A 21,198-nucleotide genomic window follows, 5' to 3' on the forward strand; every position below is an offset into this window, starting at 1 on the left:
CATGAAGCGGCCCGCGTTAACTTTGCCTCCTAAGGACACTACTCCTGCCTTGGTCTATCGCCTTCAGTTTCACGACCTTCGCATGGAACTCCGCTGGAGTACCTTTGTATACACTGATGGCTCTCGGATTGACCGTGGGGTATGGTATGCCTTCATATTGGCACGCGTGTCTTTCAATATCGGCTTCCAACACACTGCTCTGTATTTACAGCAGAGATCTTCGCCTTGAATCAGGCCACAGAGTACATCCGGCGACAAATCCTTTTGAATTGTGTCGTCTGCTCAGACTCACTCAGCGCCCTTCAAAGTCTATGTGCGCTGTACATCGCCAATCCCTTAGTGCAGCGATTGAGGAGGACGACGGTTCAATCCCGTCTCCAGCCATCCTGATTTAGGTTTTCCGTGATTTCCCTAAATCGTTTCAGGCAAATGCCGGGATGGTTCCTTTCAAAAGGGCACGGCTGATTTCCTTCCCAATCCTTCCCTAACCCGAGCTTGCGCTCCGTCTCTAATGACCTCGTTGTCGACGGGACGTTAAACACTAACCGCCACCACCACCTTAGTGCAGCGGGTCCAGGAAAACTGTCACTTGCTCACTCTTGGTGGACTCAGTGTGATGAATCTGTGGGTTCCTGGTGACGTCGGTCTGCCAGGAAGCGAGGCTGCTGACGCTGCTGCCAAGGCTGCAGTCCTCATACCTCAGCCGGCGGATACCGAATACCTATATTCCCTCCGATGTTTTCTGTGTTGCCGTCTGTCAAGAGGTGGTGTCCATTTCTCATCGACAAAGGTTGTCACTTCACGGGAATACGTTCCGGATTATTAAGCCTCGTCGAGCGGCCTGGACGACCACCTCTCGGCCCTCCAACCGGGTCATTTTAAGTCGACTACGTATTGGGAGCTGCCATTTTAGCCATCGTCATTTGCTAAGTGGCGCTACCCCAACACTTTGTACACATTGTGTCCAAGTTTTAACTGTCCGCCACTTCTTGATGCAATGCCAAGTTTTAACCGTTTACGTTCCCGCTTGGGTTGTCCGTCTCATTTATTGCCCATTTTTGCAAATGACGCGTGGGCTGTCGACCACGTTTTACTTTTATCCGCCAAATCAATATTGCGAAGGCAATTAACTTTTCAGTTTTGGACATCCGTTTCTGTATAATGTCTTCTTTAGACCCTTTCCATCGTGCCTGTTTTAGCTGCCTTCTATTATGTCATTTAGGATTGACGTACAGTCGTTTTTGAACTCATCTCTCTTTGTGTTCTATAGTTTTGACTTGGGCGCGTATGACCCTAGTTGTTTTTTGCGCCCTGGAGCAAAACTAAACCAAAACCATTTGTTTGTAGGCCTGATTCTGCCGCAGTGAATTAATCTTGTGGCAGTAGTCAGCCGCTCTCAGCAACACTGTCGCGTTCACCTTTTCTGCTGGTGGAGTGACAGTACCCTCATTTTCTCTGAGGCTGCATACCGCCCTGCATTCCGCCGCCGAGATGTTGGTTTTAGGCATTCTCGCTTTTTTTAGGATTCTGCAGGTCTCCTTTCTCTCCTCTTCCGCGGCTTCAGATGGCAGCCCGCATATGGCCTGTTCGATGCTGCTGATGATCTCTAGTCTTCGTAATGTGCTCGGCACTAGTCTCTGGCTAGGAGGTGTGTGACCACTAGGTCAGTTGGCATGGAGGTGCAAGGAAGTCTCCGTCTCTGTTGCGAGTATTCTGACCGGTTGGCTAGCGCGGTTGGAGCGTGAGGTGCTGCTTGCGCGTGCTACGAAGTTCGTCGCAAACCGGTATTGGACATGAAGGCTGAGTCATCACTTAACCCACTATCGAGCCTCCACTGTTTACATTTCTTCCTTCAATCCTGGTTGTCGCTTTTGGGGCATTCCCGCGAGCAACAACGTGTGTGTATTCAAGTCGCCTAGGATTCCAGTTGTCTTCCTGTGGAGTTATACGTAATTTAATTTATTCCTCGTAGTTGAAGTTCACCAGCGGTATCTTCTGCCTTGTGGTCACTGACGTTCCGGTTAATTTCCCCGGTCGTTGATGTAACTTTCGGCAGTGTATTTTCCTCGTCGTGTTGTTGCTGTCCAGTGCGGCGTGTAGTTCGACAGCTGAGGTGTTGTTGGTCGTAGTGGGTGCCAATATTCTGTGTGTCGTTGTCTTGGAATCTTTTGGTTGATTTACTAGTTGCGTGGAGCGGAACTTATTTTGTTGATTGGTTGGTCGGCTGTCTGACGGATGGGTTGCCTTCAGAGCATAGTAATTTCCCTGTTTGGGTTTTAGTTATTTGGTTGATGTGTGGCCTTCAGCCGAGTATCGATATCTCTTAAATTAATGTTCTTCTCTTTCGCTTAAGGCATGAGATTGTTATTCTTTTATATGGGGCCTTCAGCCGAGTTCTACATGAGATGATTTAAGATAAGACCTTCTGCCTTTTACAATTGAAACTCTTCTCTCTAGGGCTTAAGCCGTTAAATTATTTGCTGATGTGCGGCCTTCAGCCGGGTTTTAATATCTCTTAAATTAATGTTCTCGTATTGCGCTCAAGGCATAACATTGTTACGCTTTTGTATGGGGCCATCAGCCGAATTTTGCAAGAAATGTTTTAAGATAAGGCCTTTTTCCTTTTGATTGAAACTCTTCTTATTGCTTAATATGCGGCATCCAGCCAAGTTCCATTAAAATGAAACTGCCAAGGCCTTCAGCCTGTTTAGATTTAAGATTTAGAAAGTATTTTTGGGTGAAAAGAAGAACCCTGTCTTTCAATTTCTTGCTTAGGCCTTGCGTCTTGGATTTTGAGTGATTTAAAGCTAATCAAAGTAGGTCGATTAAAGTTTTGAGTATTTTGCATCCTTATTATAAAATTGTCTGTTGATAAATAAAATTTGTATGTTGAGTGCAACTGACAGCAACTTATTTTGGCCCCTTTCCACAACCTAATACGCTCTGTCCTGCTAGTCCAGGCATTTTAGTCGCCTCACCCAGTTCCTCGCTGGTCAGGTTGACGATGCTCCTCGAATTCCCACACGGCGAAAACACTCTAATGGAATTTCCCAACCATATGAACAGCAATGAAATTAGAGGAAATGGGTCCTACCCTTCCCCTATGGCTAATAAATAAGAAATCGGACGGCACACTGGGATACTCGGTGTACCGAAAGAAAATACACAGTCCTATACCTCAAAGCCAACAGATTCCATCACCCAGCACAACTGAAGTCGGTGAACAGTACCCTTGTCCGCAGAGCTCATGACATACAGGATGTTTCACTAAACGTGTTTGCCTCTGTAAGTTACGAAGAAATAGGCAACGGGAGTATTTATTGCGGTAGGTCACCATAAGAAACGTTACACTGTTTGCGGAGCTATGAGCATAGTTTAGTTTGTTCTTATCCAAAGAGTTACAGCAAAAAGATACAATTTTTTAAATGGAACAGCAGGTGTTTCTATCATGCACTGGAATCAGTAACACCAGCTGTGTATGCATCAATTTAAATTACATTGCTATCAATTTTAATTTGGGAGCTACAACCCTACAAAGTTTCAGGGGCAGGTACCACATGCTGTACATAATACATGGCTGGGTGGTGGGTGATTGATGTTCTGATTTAAATGAGATGTTCAAATGTGGGTCCATGTTGCTGGATGCACAACGCATTGCGCCTTCTAAAGGATCTACGGACGAAATGTAACGTCGTTGGTGTCACGGAGCAACTGGCGTTCTCAATGCGCCGTTTTAGATCATCTGTGGATGTGGGCTCAGTGACAAAAACTTGTTTCTCACAGCCTTCATCCCAGCGGCTTCTCATTCATTCTTAAGTTCCTCTATATGTACACATATACACATTGGGTCTCTCCTTGCTACAGTTAAGGGTGTTGTGTAACCCAGACAAAGTTAGTTGTTCTCTGAGAACTTTCCTTTTCTGTCATTGCTCCACTCGATGAGCTGTGGCAGCTTCTCCTCATAGTATTCCCTTTCACAAACGGTTAATCAGTGTCCCTACTCTACATCTTCGTTCTGTATAGCGACACTTATTCATTACATATCTCCTGTCTCATAATATTCAAAACAACAACCTGGCACAGTGGGTCTCTCGTCATTGGATATCATTCTTTATAGAGCCGATGCTCACGGTGGGCTGTCTAAGCTCTTTTTGTTGTTTGGGTGATGTTACTCCCAGACGCTAGAAATTCCTGCGAACAGCTAGAAATGTAAAAGGCAATCGATATAGGGCCAAGCTTGCATGGGCAACCCTTGTACATCTCAGGTGTGGAAGTCTGTCCAGAATTTGTCGCTGTTTCACATTAACAGCATCCTTCCAGGGGACTGGTGAAGCTCTTCAGCCAAAAACTCAGGCTGCATAAACCAGAGATTCCCAAAATTTTCCTCGTGACGACACATTCCTAACACATACAGTTCAAAGAGATTGTTCCTACACATGCCTGCAGAGTTGCCACATCTTGCAAAGAAAATCAGTCTCATTGCTTTATTGTCGCACCTCGTAAAATAACTTCTCAAATCGGAAGACTGTTGGGCGATTTCCTTTGTTAAGTGTTTAACCACCACGCTGGCGATGTGTTTACGACTCGCAATCACCTCGACCGCTGCCTTGCGACATGCAGACAGTCTTCACTCCCGTTTTGTGACAGGCCAGAGTGGCCGAGCGGTTCCTGACGATACAGTCTGGAAACGTGCGTCCGCTGTGGTCGCAGGCTCGAATCTTGCCTCGGGCATGGATGTGTGTGATGTCCTTAGGTGTGTTAGGTTTAAGTAGTTCTAAGTTCTAGGTGACTGATGACCTCAGAAGTTAAGTCCCATAGTGCCTAGAGCCAGTTGAACCATTTGAACCCGTCTTGTGGCTCCCAATAAAAGTTGACAAACAGCGCTGTGAGAATACCCATTATACCGATTAAAGAGTTTCGTGCAACTCACATCTCTTTTGTCTACTTTATAATACTGTCCCAGAACCTATGGCGAAGTACCGACGTCTTTGCTGAGCCAGTTCTGTTTTTCGTTTCAGGCTGAGTTTTGCTCTACATGTATGTTACGCGCAACATCCAAAGACTAAGTGCTGTGTCTTTCCAGTGCACGACTCCTCATACTTCCAAGATGATGTTCGAGGGCCAAGGTTGTCTTTTATGCTGGCAGGAAGACCTCTAATTAAGCAGGTGGTCAGATGATAAGCTTGGTACCTTTCTTGTTTAAACTTAGTCCGATTTCGATGGGTGCTGTGCCAGAACATGCTAGACCGGCCATTCTCTGACATCCACCTCTTGTGTCTACATTTACATGCTTTCAGCACTTAAAAGAAAAGATCTTTTCCAGGCGATCCAGCACTATCGATAGGTTGCCTTCATCTCATAACCTCTTCTTCCTGTGTATCAGCGACGTCAAACAAGGAAATCACTGTCCTTAGTTAGACTGCTCGTCACTGGCAGATATATCCATATGGTTGGGTGTACTGCATTCCATCTCACAGGGCTTTCCTGGATGTTGGTGGTGGTAAGTTCCTGTATGATGAAACTGCTCCGCGAAGAGGGGGGTGGGGGGAGGGGGAAGAGCCGCGCGAACCGCGCAAGGCGCCGCCTAAGACCACGCGGCTACACCGCGCGGATTTCCTGGATGCAGACTACCAGAAACTTAAAAGAGTTGTTCTTCACAGCCTCCACGGCGAGTTTGATGTTTCTACTAATACAATGGCGTGGAAATCGTACGAACAAAAGAAATTGTCGCGGATGTGTCTATGACAATTAACATAACACCGTGAAGCTTGGACCATACGTAAAAATAACTACTACCGTGTGGCGCAGAAGGTATCTGAAAGCTACAGGCAGTGAGAGGAACGAAATTCACTTTCGTTCCAAGCCATTATTAAACTGGTCCCCTGGACATTCCAAGAGGTGGGACATGGTTCTTAATAGGGTGTGTAATCACCAGTTACAGTAGTTAATGCGCTGCAATGTGCTACCATGCTGTCCACTAAGTTAGTAAAGAGTTCTATTCCTCCATTAGTGCGACTGAACACATCCAAGAGCTGATAGGTGGGATTTAAGTCGGGCAAACAAGTAAGCCAGTCCTTTCGTCCAATATCTTCTCTTTCCAAGAGTTCCTCCACCTGCGCTGTTCGATGCAGTCATGCATTGTAAGCCACAAAAATAGAGTCAGAACCTGGTGGATCCCAAAAGTTCGCCAGAGTTTCAGCATCACACTGATGCCGACCGTTGGTAGTCGAGCAGCGGTCATGTACCAAATAGTTTTATCTTGTGGCTGCTGTTTTACATATATTATGGAAAAGAATGAACATGAGAGCAGTTGTTTTCTAATTTTTGTGACAAAGATTTTATACCAGCTAGTCTGACTCATGTATCGTGATATATAATGGTTTATAAATGTTAATCTACATTCAGATCCGATGATGGCACCTTTAGTGGGTTCAAACCGGTTATCCAGTAAACAGTATTTAAGCGATCTTGGCTTTTGAATTATTTCTATTGCAGGCAGTTATTGCAGTGGTGTACGTGCCACCTAGCAAGACCCTTGAGGACAAGATTATCAGTAGTTTCATCATACAGCGTCCTCAGCTGCTTTTCTTCGAGGAAACGTCAACAAACTCCATGTGTTACAGGCTCCACCACCGCATGCTCCCAGGGTAGAGTATTTGAGAACATCTTGCTGTGTCTCCCTCACATGAGGAATGGGTCGTCGTTGAGCGCTGTTACAGAGTTGCTCTCTGTGTAACATATATACTTAACTCTCCACTCTCGCACAAGCTATTCAGTGGAAGTGTATGAAGACCTCATTTCCTTACCTGGATTCATCTGACAAGGAAGAGTGCTGCCCGAAAGAGTGCTCATTAAGGCTAACTGGTCGCTGTACATCCAACTGGCATGACAGTGTCCAGTATTGGCTAGGCCACATCACCAAAACAGTTCCCCGAAGCTGAAGTCTTACAGGCGTCCAAAAAGACCAACTATCTCCTGGTGGAGTGAGGCATGTCATTTCACAGTCTGCGATAGATGCGGGGCCTTGAAGGTCTAGCCGTCTGACGGGAACCCCAAAGCCATTCAGGTGGTGATGGCAGAAAGTCGCAGTTTTGTCCTCACCTCCAGTGTGGAAAATACTTTGGAGTGGACAGTCAATCACCACCTCGTCTGTATATTAGAATCCATGCAACTTATTAATTGCTCTGAGTTGATAAACTGACCCTGCTGGACTTTCACTAAATTGGTATTATTTCTCGGCATTTAGATGTATCACAATACTTCTCGTGGGCCTCATATCCTTGGATAGCTAAGGGCATAGGTATTCCAAGAACGTTTACCTGTTTGTGTATGATGGTATCTCTGCCCACGTTACTTTAGTTATCGGGTTGGTGATGTTGATTATTTTATAAAAGAAAGCGTGTCGCTGTTTTCAATACCTATAGACAGCATTGAGTTCGCAGTAAAGTGTCCTGTTAAGTGCTCTATATTTGGGGATAACTTTTCAGTTGATGCGTCTATTCCAGTGCTGTAACAAGTTTACTTCGGCTTCGATGACAATTAAGAAGACCGTCAGAACGTGCAGTAAAAACTGGTTTTAAATATTCACCAGAGAATTTTAAATTTTTGTGAGTCGAGGTGGTATCGGGGCCTCTGTTTCCATCAGAAGCTTACGTGGCTACCACGCATGATTGAATTAAAAATTCAGTCTTTCGCATAACTTATCATTTTAAATTGTGTTGAGACCAGATGTGGGGAACAGACCGAACAAGTCTGGTCCAGTTTTGAAGGGCTTTTGTTCGTTCTCGTCTTGATTACAAATGCAAGTCTTACGCGTCTGCAAGAGCATCATAGCTTGAGGTACTGAGATCAGTCCACCACGAGCGCATTATGTTGGCAACAGGTGCTTTTAGGGCAAGGGACAGTCCGCAACCTCTGTACCAGAACTGGTAAATTGTAAAAATACGTGAAGTATTAGTTACTGCTGATGAGACAAGCGTGCAAAACATATTCCGTACCCCAGGTGGTTGCTCGAGAATCCATCGAATGACTTTTCTGTAGGTCCGACTCCAATACTGATCTTTTAGAAATGAATGAGGATGATCTCAAGGTCGGAGTAAATAGCCATCTTGGATTCGTAAAAGGCCCAAAGTTGTTTCAAAACTTTAATAACTGTAAAAAAAGGAAGTTCACCAAATGTCCGAAGAAACAGACACCGTATCCATATAAGCAAGATACTTGGCTAAATCAAATGTTCGGCTGTCAATATTACTCACTATTGGCCGTAAAGGAAAAACTTCTTTGTGCACTTCAGGAAGACCATACTAGGATAACTGCAGAGAACGGGAACACCGACGAAACTGTTCCTTGCAGTTCCACCAGCGAGGGCGCTGCCTCCCGGCGGTGTGGTGCTTCTGTCACCGTGACTCTGACACATGCGCGGCAGAACAGTGATTATTATACATGTACGAGAGTGAAAAACTGAGGACATATGCCTGTGTAGGCACCATAGACAATTTCTTTCTTTTTATGCCACTATGTACATGCTACCTATAAAAGTAAGTCTTTATTTTGAAGCTCTTCACATGTACGGACACAAAAGAATGATACATGCTATGATAGCTATTTCCATTATTCTGTATAATATAACAATAAATAAATAGACATTTGCATAGAACAGGCTATAATAATTGACGTGGTTGTTGTATTGTATTTTCAGGTAGGAACTTCTAATGATGCTATTGTTCTTCGATAAACTGCTGAAATACACTGGTACTTCTAAAGTTTAGTGTAAGAAAATTAAATAATCATTGACGGTTTTGTATACTAGGACGACTTGTTTCTCTACTGCTTTCATAGAATTGTTTACTGAGTGTACCTCACAATGTTCTTTCAATGTCACGCAGTGACCATAAAATATAGTGAGTCTATTATTAAACTAATAAAGGTATAAAGCCTAGTGTGGGCGTTCAGTAGTTGAATTAGGTGCAGTGTACATATCTGTAGTACAGTACCAGTCAACTCAAATCATTAGTCAATGTATTTCTACAATGCCTTGAGATATCCGTTGAATGACGTAGACTTTATTAATTTCAGTATAGGATGACAAGCACACACAAGCGTCTCTCAATTTTTGTAATGTAATATCTACAAATTATAACTATTATTCCAACTGCGTAGATGCATAGCTGAGATGGTTTTCTAAGTATTGTTTTTGTTTTAATATTTGGTAGGGTACGTATGTCTTCATGTAATAACTATGCTCTGGAATGATAAACGCTGCATACTTTTGTATTTAATCTCCTTTTGTGCAATGGGCGTATGTTCTAGCTGTGTATTTCGTTAGTTTTGACCTATTAAAGTGGTTTGCGTAAATTTTGCTTTCCATGACGTAGCACCTTACCACTTAATCATGTTATCTTGCTCCATATTGTAATTGTTTTAGGATAGATGATTACATTAATTATAGTGTGTGTGAAGGGGGGGGGGGTGCAGGAGGAGGGACCTGAGCGAAATGGTGATAGTGGTTTGTAAGGAACTGACTTGTCGAAAGTGCCGCGAGGTTAAAGGCACCATGTCCCGAATCGAGCGACCCCTCCCGCCGGAGGTTCGAGTCTTCCCTCTGGCATGGGCGTGTGTTGTCCTTAGCGTAAGTTAGTTTAATTAGTGTGTAAGCCTAGCGACTGATGACCTCAGCAAATGGTTCAAATGGCTCTAAGCAGTATGGGACTTAACATCTGAGGTGAGGTCATCAGTCCCCTGGATTTAGAAGTACTTTAACCTAACTAACCTAAGGACATCACACACATCCAGAGGCAGGATTCGAACCTGCGACCTTAGCAGCAGCACGGTTCCGGACTGAAGCGCCTAGAACCGCTCGGCCACAGCGGCCGGCTGACCTCAGCAGTTTGGTCCTATAGACCTTACCACAAATGTCCAATTTCCTTAGGAATTCACACACATTTGAACATTTGGTCGGAAGTATTATAGTTTTCATTTTTTCATACGCCTTTCGAAGTTGTTTGTGAAGGCGCTAATGACCCTGATGTGGTGGCTCAAGCAACATCTATCACCATTGCCATGGTCGGAATCGTCATCAGCATCGTCGTCATCAAATAGCTAACAATTCGCGATCGCCATCCGCTGCTGACCAAGACAGCTGTTTTTCCCGTCTCATTACTTCAGAGTCTCGTTGCCAAGACGCAATGATGACAAAATCCTTATATCGATTAAAAAGATTCGTCGAGACACGTATCTACACTCGTATATTGATTGCCTCTTCGGTGATACTTTTCTGAGAAAACAAAAAAAACAAAAAATGCTGAGCATAGGTGTCTTTTCGTACTTAACTCTATCCTTTCCGTTAAACAGACCTCGAACAGTGCAGAGTTATTTTCACGACTAACTCTTACTTTTCATATGTTTACAGAGTGACGTGCCGAGACTGTGCTGCGTTTTCACAGTTGCACGAACGTGATAGGTCCCTAGTGCACGAAGTCCAAGGCGGTCGAAGTGTCGACTTGGTACCTTTCTTAGACGGAGCCCCACAGCTTCTTGTGAGAGCTGCACCAACGTATGGGAGGAACGAGAACTTCTCTTTCATCGTGTTCTCCTACGGGCACGCCCTACTAAGCCTTCTAAACACCACAATAAGGGAGAGAAGACGAACGCAATGAAAGAGAACAGCATATTTTTCTCAAAGAAAAATCACCAAACAGCTGTAACTTTTCAGAAGTTATTTTATTTGCCTGACCACTTTCGGCATCTCATTAAAGGGGTCTTCAGGAAACTATACACTCCATGTGTAGGAAATCAGATATATCGACACATGCATAATCAGAGCTGTCTGCACTTGGATGCCGTGGAATTTTTTGTGGTATGTGCTTCGAAAGATTGTCAAGAACTCAAGTCTTGTTGCCAAGTCTTCGAAACACACACGCCACAAAACATTCACGGAATTCATGGTACCGGTGGCTACGATTTTGCATAAATCGATGTACCTGATTCGCTATACGTGGAGTGAATATGGGTCTGAAGATGGCTTTATTGAGATGCCGAAAGTTGTCGTGTAAATGAAATAACTTCCGAGAACATAAGGCTGTTCGGTGATTTTTCTTTGGTAAATATCTGACCGGCCGCTGTCACGTATCCACAATGGATCTAAAGAGAAACAACAAATTTCGTCCCTGCGATGCGATGGTGTAGCTTCCGCAAGTAGTGGCCGATCTCTGTCTAAGAAAGGTATTTCGACCACCTGAAAAAATTAAACTTTTTGGGTCGCGTGAGAAGTACCTTGAGACTCCACACTCCCGTCGTCACCACATTTCATGTCAATGTAGAAAATCTTACCTCGACAAACGCAGCCTGCTGTCTCCCAAACTTGCATGGAACAAATTCGCAACGTAAGACTCGTACAGGAAAATACGTGTATCCGACGGGACGAGAACAGCTTAACGGACAAGAACATAGTCAGTTTCGAAATGATCTGCTGACCTAAGGCTTTCTGTAAAAATAGTATTAAGGAGTCGAATCTTGTTATGGAACATCAGTGTACACCGTGTATGGTATCGATTGACGGCAGACGCGAATTTCCGTTGCGATATTTAAATGTCCACCGCCGATAACCGAAACCATGTAATAAAATGAAATGAGGGTATAGCATTGTTCTTCGTACATACATATTTAAATTTAATGATGGTCGGACATCAGCTGGTATAATTTGTATTAAAAAAACAACTCAAGCTATATTTAAGATTTCATATTTATTTGGTTACTGGTTTCGACGTTGCGTCGACGCCATCTTCAGGCCCGTACACTTTGATGATATCATTTGTGTGTGGCTGAGTTCTAGAAGTCCACGTTTCAATACGTGCTCCATAGCATTGTTGGCAGGGAGGCTACGGTATGGGAACTTCGGCCGCCGAGGGCAAGTCTTACTTCAGTCGACGCCACATTGGGCGACTTGCGTGCAGGCGATGAGTATCAAATGATGATAAGGACAACACCACACCCAGCCCACAAGCGGAGAAAATCCCCAATCAGGCCGGGAATGGAACCCGGGGCTGCTGCATTGGAGGCAAGCACGTAACCACCCAGCTAAGCAGGAGTCCGAGACCATGTATAGAGACAGTAGTACACCGGCAATTCACCAGAATCTGGAAAGACGGAGTAACCTCCTGAAACGTCACATTAATACTATTTTATACGGCAAGAATCTCATGGAAATTTTGTTGGCATTCTTCCTGAGATAGAAGTCAAGTGTCTAAACCGAAGCACCATCTGTGGCAGGAGGAAGGAAAGGTATTTCTAGATGACGGTTCACCTGTTGCTCCTCATTTCCGCCCAAGTGCTTGAACATTTTAAAGATGCGGTCAGCAGGTTCCTACAACGTATACATTTGACCTTTCATAGAAAAGAGAGCTGTAAATCAATAACGGGTTATTAGGTGCGGTGCGGCATGGTGCAGTTCGTTTCCGTTGGCACGCAGCGTGCTGTGCCGCACGAGCGCGCGTACCGTACGACTGTGACGTCGCCAGTAATTATGCAACGGCCGTGGCGGCGTGCAGCAGGCGGCGTGCGTTTATCACGCATAATGGCTGGCGCAACGTGTTGTACCTGCCGCCGCGATACATCTGACTTAACGCGGCCCGCACAATGGCTCCGCTTAATGGCGAGAGCCTCGCCGGCCGGCTGCAGAACCACCGGCTTCCGCTGCAGCGCCGGGAGCGAAATCCGCTATTTCGGGTTCCGCTCCATCAGTGCAGAATGCACGTAATGCAGCGCGGTTGCAACTGCACACCGCACGCCGCGCCTTGCCAGCAGCCACACATTTGCTGCGAGATAAGGTGTCGATGATTGGTAGCAAAGCAATTCGTGCCGAAGAATGGGAGTAATGCAACGCTAATTTGTGTAGGAGCTTTGGTCGAAATTTTCTGATGTAGGCCGGTGGAGCTTCTTAGAACGACGTTGTATCAATGTGTGAATATGTGCTACCAATGACGAACTGCTTTCCCGGTAGGGCCGCTGACAGGCGGCAGTAAACTTCAAGTTTTATGAAGCAAAATTGAAGACGATTCTACGATTCTGTAAATAATTTCCCTGTCAACACGAAGTTCATGAAGTCACGAATTCAGTTATTTTCCCTGCAGTGCCACTCTCAAGTACGTCCGACTACGCACTTCTGGCTCTTATCGCAAGGCAGATTAGGAAAAACTCATGTTTACTTTTGTTCATAAAATGGGTGTTCAGATACCATCGTTACAGGCTTCTAGGACTTGTGGAGGGGAGTGAGTGCTTAATATTTTGAATAGGAAACGTTCTACGACTGTTTCGGTTCAGTTGCTTAACCCGTCAGCTTCTGCTTGAGGAACTGAATTAGGCGTCACGCAGTACAGTTATTAGGTAACAATCCGAAAGTAAACATAAGGATACATCTATTTATCACCTAAGTATATTTGTTTGTATTAACACTGGAACATAGTTTCTGACATTATTACAAAACAAAAAAGAAACCAGACGAGGACATGCGTTACAACAGCAGGCTCAATGTGCGACTACCATCGTTCTTACAGACATTGTACATACGAAGCATATTCTGATACATACCCTCGGTCCCACCTAGTGCCTCTCCAATTTCCAGTGCAGCGGCTAGAACTCGTGCCAACAAGGAAGGCGTTAAGTGACATCAAGTAACCGTCTGACACAGTACGCGTCATCCTCTCTACCCTATGAGAGAGAGTGAGAAGTGATGCTAGTCCGTGCAACGGTTCTCTCCTTTTTAAGCGATCTTCTTATTCGTGTCGGAAGGACACTGAGCTGTGCTGCGTCTCGCGTTGATGCCGTGTGGAGGTTTCTGTCAGACCGTATCGTTTAGTTGACATGGTTGCGTTGTTTGTCTTCTTCTCGTGTTCACTGGCGCCACTCGGTTTCGTAAGCGTGGCCTGTCCTCTAGTGGCAGCAGCGGCGCTTATTGATATGTAGTTCTGCTGCCCTATCTTGGGGGCGACCTAGTGCTTCTTCCATGCGGTGTGAGTGTGGAGTTCGATTAGAGACGAAGGAGCAGTGAGGTCCGCACACAGCGACAACATGCTGGGACCGCTGGCGGCGTGTGTGGACTGCCAGAGCGAAGGGCGGTGGTCACGAGGGTGCACGACCTCGTCGAAACCGGATTCTGCATGTTTAAGTTGAGTGCATTGCTATTAGCGTAGAGAAACCTCTACCATTGTGAAATCTTACGATTCTCCAGTGACGTGGGTTCGTGTTGCTGCTCGTAGTGTCGCCGAGGCGAAACGCCGTGAGTGGAGTACCTGGGGAAGGCGCATCTGATTAGCCTTCCTTAGCTTCTAATTGCCATTTACTGTTTTCAGCTTCTCACACTGTTAAGTTCAACCAGCGGTATTTTTCTGTCTTGTGGCCGCTAACTTCCCAGTTACCTGCCCTGGGGATTGGTGTATGTAACGGCAGTGTACATTTCCTCGCCTTGCCGCCGCTGTCCGGTGAGGCGTGTAAGTTTGACAGCTTTGTGATTGTAGGTTGGGTGGCGTTCTTCTACGTTAGTGGTAGTCATTCCTTCTTGATCCGGGTGCTCTAAGCACAGTATTCTGCGCGCGGAGCCCAGACCGCCGGTTTCGGCTTTGCCGTAATTTTACATCTTGCATTTGTTTTGCTGGATGTCAGGTAGCCTCACCAAGATTATCATTAGTCGCTCGTTAGACTGCCACCAGTCCGATTTACCATCTTGTGATCTGTATGCAACTCTTGGCTGCCTTTCTCCTCGTGCTTTTGGTGTGACCTACTCACAGGTCGATTCCTGGAGCACCGTCTGTCACTGGCCCATGCGTTTTATTTTATTATTGTATTATTAAGTCACCATCATGTGTCTCACCTGTTTAGTGATCTCTTGCTTTTTTAATTAACTTTTGCTATGCCATTCGCCATTGGAAATGGAAATGCCGTGTGGCTAGGGCCTCCCGTCTGGTAGACCGTTCGCCTGGTGCAAGTCTTTCGAGTTGACGCCACTTCGGCGACTTGCGTGTCGAATTCGCCGTTTGACAGTATATTTGTTAAATTTTTTTATAATTGTCATTTTGGGCGTTAAAGGCCTTCAGCCTTAATTATGTTTACTAGTTTTAAAATTGTGATTGGGACCGCATTTGGCTGTTTTGAAAAAAATTATTTGCTGCCTTTATTTGATGTACGTTTGTTCCATTTCTAATAATTGCCATTCTGCTTTTAAAGGCCTTCAGCAGTGATTGTGGTTACATGACTTAAAAGTCTGATTGCGACCTCATTAGCTTGTTTTCAAAAATTATTTATTAAAATAAATGGGTGAAATTTCAAAGCAATCCAATAGTAATTGATTCGGGCCCCGTCCACAATCGTAACCCAGTAGTGCCTTCCTTAATTACCATGTTTCAGACACCGTCTTCCTCAGGACATTTTTTTTACAATGATTACTATTGCGCTATAACGGGTGCTGGTAGGTTCACAAACAGTGTTTATTATTCCAATTACAAATCAGATTAACTTCCGATAGACATTAACTTCATACAATCAATTAACAACAAGAACAAACTTTCCTTGCCGTTCTGTGTTATACACATCTTCCTAGTTATCAAGTTCCACCATCATAGAACTTCGCTTATGAAAGGTACCTCCATGGTACACCACACCGCTCTGCACGCACTGAGCTCCTATGTCCTCTGTCGCGAGCAACCTTTTGGCGCCCCCCGGGATATCTCCAACATAAATCACCACGCTGATCCGAACAGAACCTGTAACTGTTGTTACTTAAACGTAGTATTTGCTTTTGAGTCACCAGTCTTCTGACTGGTTTGATGAGGCCACCTCTATTTCCTCTCCTGTGCCGACCTCTTGAACTCAGAGTAGCTGTTGCAACCTACGTCCTCAAATAATAGCTGGATACATTCCAATCTCCGTCTTCCTCTACAGTCCTTATTCTCTGCAACTGTCTCTGGCGCCACGGAAGTTATTCGTTGATGTCTTAACAGATATCCTATCATCCTGTCTTTCGTCTTGACAGTTTCTTCCATGTATTCCTTTCCTCACCAATACTGCGTAGAACCATCTCATAGCCTACCATATCAGTCAATCCAATTTTCAACATTTGTGTTTAGCACTACATCTCAAATACTTCGATTCTCCGCTGTTCCGCTTTACTTATAGTCCGTCTTTCACTACAGATCAATGCTGTGCTCCAAACGTAGTTTCATGGAATTATTTATCAAATTAAGGCTAATGTTTGCTATTAATATACAACTCCTGTCCAAGAATCTACCTTTATCAGTGCTAGTCTCCTTTGATGTCCTCTTAGCTCCGTGCGTTATGGGTTATTTTGTTGCTTAAGTAGCAGAATTCCTTAACTTCATCTATGTTGTGACCGTCAATCGTGACATTATGTTACTTGGAGTTCTCGTTTCTGCAGCTTCTAATTACTCTCGTCTTTCTTCGATTTACTCCAAATCTGTGTTCTGTACTCATTAGACTGTTCATTTCATTCAGCAGATCTTGTAATTCTTCTTCACTTTCACTGAGGATAGCATTGTCATCAGTGAATCATATCATTGATATCGGTTCATCTTGAATTTCAATTCCACTCTTAAATTCTTTGTTTCTTTCATAGCATCCTCAGTGTATAGATTGAACAGTAGGGGCGAAACACTATATACCTGTCTTACACCCTTTTTAAATCTAGCATTCGATTTTGGTCTTCCAGTCTTAGTGATCCCTCTTGGTTTTTGTACAAGCTGTGCACAATCCGTCTCCCACTTCAGCTTAAACCTAGTTTCCTCAGAATTTCGAACATGTTGCACCATAATATATATTTCCATGAACATCAAAAGACATGGCCTGGCAATCACATTTCAGCAACGAAGATGCATACCACAAGTTCCCATTCATCACCATGAACATTTGCACCCTCACATCGGTCGTGAATCTACATCTATCCCCTAATCATTAAGGCTAATTAAACTGTGGCCAACGAAGTTAATGACCGCTAGCATTCGACCCTTCAATGTTTAAGCGGGTAATCACATACCTTCTTTAATCATGCACAGGTATTATTGGGTCTAAAATGAAATTCAAAGGTACGATAAATTCCTGAGTTTATGGTTACAAGCTTATTTCGTCAAAATCATTGCCAAATAATTCAACAAAATTTATACAGAAGCAAGGACAGCAATAATAAGCACAAATCAAGATAAAATTGAAGCGAAAGTTTAGAAGCTTAGTTCAGCTAATATATTAAATTGCAAATTACTCAAGTCCGCAACTAGACAACAGTGATAGGATTCATGCCGGCAATATAAGTAAAGTTATTGTGTCACTGTGCCATCCCCAGTGCCTGGTAGAAACTATCCATGAAATTATTGCGGGATACTAAATTCATCGCGATTATATCGGTGTCGCTGCCTGTAAATCTCGTTGGTGTATGGATGTGCTGGCTGTCGGTGGTACCGACGGGTCGCTAAGAGAATCTTTGAGTGCGCTCTGCTGCGCCGTCCTCGGATTAGGTCTGTGCCAGAAGTATGCTAGGCGAAGTCACCGCCAGGAGGTGCGCGATAAACCCCAAGTGTCTCTACCGACAATAAAACGTGAAGTGACTCTGTTAAAAACAGAACCTGAAGAGCATCCTCTGAAAGAAAAACCTGAAGTCGTTCTACTCAGGACAGGATCAAAGATGAAATTAAAAGCTCAGAGCTTGTCAGGTTTGCTGACACTTCCCATGTCTTAACTAGCAATTGGCGATCAGAAAGTTAGATATTGGTTCTACAAAGGGAAAAATAATTATACGCCGCTGTACTTCCCATCACCGTAAGATAAATGCAGCCACTGCTGTCTAGTGTGCTGAAGCCTCCCTTCCAGAAATTTGCTTCTATAAATTTCACGTCACGATACTCTGGCCAATCCAGATGTCTTACAATCGGTGTCTTTTTCTCACGTAGAAACATAAAAGAGAAAAAAAAGGAAAAATATAGGGCTAAATATCGTACAGGCCGCCGAAGCATGTGATCGCCTGTGTCTTTTCGATCGATATCTCCCGTAGAAAGTTTTCTCTTAAGAGTGGCCGCGTTGTTTACCAAACCCTCTTTGCACTAGGGACACGTTGTTTAGGAGATCGTCCTTACTAGTCAGAATTTTACAGTGTGCGCCTGGCTGCCAGTCTCCCCAGGAAGACAACAGAGCACAGTGAATGGCAATCTCCAGCATTCGACCTCCCCATACCTGAAGCCGACGCTTTCCGTGCCATGTAAACCAGCAGGGGGATGAAACTGGTCTCGTGATGAAGTGCTCTTCTTGCTCTGCGGCTGGCACAGCATTCGGAAATTGTCTTAGCCCATGCCCAGTACATGCAATGTGATACTTACAAGTGTCAAGATGGAAGAAATGCGAGAAAAGGAAGAAATCACCAAGGCCCTCAATGATGTGGTGTTGCAATTGAAAATATCCGTATGTTTCTGCAGTCTCCCCATTTCCGACTGGATTAATTTGAAATGTAATTAATTACCATACCAAACTGATTCTAACTTGCTTACAAAAATTTTGCTAGTTTCCGTAATGATGTTGTGTGGAATGAAATGTGACGAGGCCTACTGCCTCGACACATCAGTACAACGGTAGGACAAACGAATAAAGAATATTTAATTAGGATCAATCAAAAGGCGTGAAATGTACACCGATCTTTCACCTCCAGTATCAACAGTAGTCCTAATTTGGCTGGGTTTATGCTGAGTGATAACTATTGAACTATATGGAATAAAATAGTCATAATTTGTGAACGGTTTTGCGTTAGGACGTTCAATCAGCACGGTTGGCCACGGAGCGTCATGGGAAATAGAATACGCAGGCATACACGTCTAATTGTTGTCGGCCATTTGCGCTTGAAAACATCATGGTACAACATGCCTGAGTGTATAGCGCTTATGAAGGCCTACTATGCGATCAACGACAGCCCTATTCCGGCTCAAAGGAGGTGTGAGACCGAGTTCAAGTCGAAGACAACCGGTCCAAGTGTGCTAACAATCAAGAATTTCATTCGGAAGTAGGAGCGATGGAGTAGTTTTCGTGAAGACAGAGTTGGCACTGTCGGTCGTCCAGAAAGGGTGAAAACGTATGAAAATATCGAGAAGACACGCGCTATATTTCAAACCAGCCCCAGGAAATCATTAAGACTAACTGCATAACAGATGGGAATAAACTGGGAGGGACTGTGACAAGTTGTCGTTGAAGGCCTGCATCTTTCCCACTGTAATGATGACTTCGGCCACCGAATGTATCAGGATGACCAAATGTAGCAGAAAGACATTTAATATAGTGGGTGCTGCCAGGAGGTGCCCCATTAAAACTTGTCCGAGCTTTCCAAATGATTTACTGTTTTTTAGCTACAGTGACCCCTTCACTATGGTCAGCATCACAAGGTCCCGCAGTGCTGAGGCCACTGCCCCAGCGACCCAGTGCAATGTGCTGCTCTGTGACCTGGCCTTGTATGCCACCAGCAGAATTCCGATTACGCCCAGATGGCTGCAACAGCAGCCAACTCAGTGGCTACCGTACCTGTTGTCTCTTCGCCGCTCTGCTGGGAGCCGTAGGCCGGCCCCGTGGCTGCTTCTTCCTCGCTGGCGTAGCTGAGAACGCGGAGGCAGCAACCTCACGCGATCCGGGTTCTGAATCTGCGGCCCTCGCTTCGGGAAGTCTCCAGCGTGTGTCGGAAGCCGAGACGAGTAGGTACCGAGCCGAAGAGTGGCCGTCCCTCTGTGGCTGCGCACCAGTGTCGGCCTCAGAGCGTTGAACCAACGCCCCGCCGTGGACGGGGACGCTGGCGTCCCATCTCTAGCTGTGTGTAGCTCGGTGGTGTAATACACCGTGCCGTCCAGGAGAGCTGCCACACTTGAATGGATCTCGTTAGAAAACGGTACCTATTTATACTCGGCTGTGCGCCTCTGCTTTGCCAAGCGCTCCGCTTTGCGTCACGTATACATAACACTTAGGTTGGCCAGTGGCCCTCTTCTGCCTGTGACTTGTGCCATAGGAACTGCTGTGTGCGCCCTCTCCGGCAGTTCTATGCCCCTATGGCCTGTACTTGCCTTCGTAACTGCTGGTATGCGTAACTAACTGCAATCCATCCCCCACCTGGCTGTCACTCATGCTCCGAATATTGCACAAAACTAACTTCCCCTATCCTAAACGCTGGTGCTGCTACGTTATTCCCCCCTTCAGAAAGACCTGGTCTCTGGTTCGTCTTTTAACTAACTCTTAAACTTGTTTGGATTGGCACTTATGACATACTTACTTACTATTAGAAAACTTAGAAGTTGTCTAGTGTTCCTAAGCACATGACATGGGAAAAACATAAAAAAATCCTTAATGGATGGTCACTCCGCTGAACGCTCGTTCATCCCCTTACCTACACCCTCGGTTTCCAATCTAATGGGTCTTGGACTACCCCCAGATACCTCTGGGAATTGGCTGTCCGCCTGATCAGAAAGAAAACAACACATAACAAAGTTAAGGCTGCGATGACACTTGGCACAGAGGTGCTCAAAATGATGGTTATTTGCCGTTGCCTTTCCCTATACTGAGCGACATGTTGAACAAGCTGTTCAGCTGATATGCGCCCCTCCTGCTCTAAAATGAACTGGTTTACGGATCTCAACAGACCTGGCTCCAGAGTTTCGTTTAACAAGGTCACATTTTGCCTTGGCAAAAACCCTAACGTGGTTTCTGGCTGCGTAACTTACAATTGCGTGACTCCAGAAATTGACGCTGGCAGATACAAGGTTTGTCCTATTTTGTTACACTTAGTTCCACTGATTAAAATTTCGCTCAGCTCGAGCTTTATACGTTTCGATTCGCAAATACTCCCCACTAAAAACAGCTTGCTACTACTACAAAATTTTCGTAGGCGGATAAGATCCAGTGCATCCCGACCTGTAGCAAGCTCAATTCTGGCTCCATGATCTCCGTTGGACAATCTATTCCTTTTCCCCTGGCTAAAAATAACTGCACCGTGCACGTGTCTCATATTTGTAGTTAAACAGATTTTTCTCCAACATACGCTATTTTTGATACAAACTCAACACTGATTGTGTGACTACTTTCATATTTAAATTACATTATAAGAACTCGACTTTCGTGACACAACACTGACGATAGCAAAAAGTTTAAACAGTAATTAGTACAACACTGACATCGTTAAAA

Source organism: Schistocerca nitens, chromosome 4 (genome assembly GCF_023898315.1).
Source record: "Schistocerca nitens isolate TAMUIC-IGC-003100 chromosome 4, iqSchNite1.1, whole genome shotgun sequence".
Taxonomy (NCBI): domain Eukaryota; kingdom Metazoa; phylum Arthropoda; class Insecta; order Orthoptera; family Acrididae; genus Schistocerca; species Schistocerca nitens.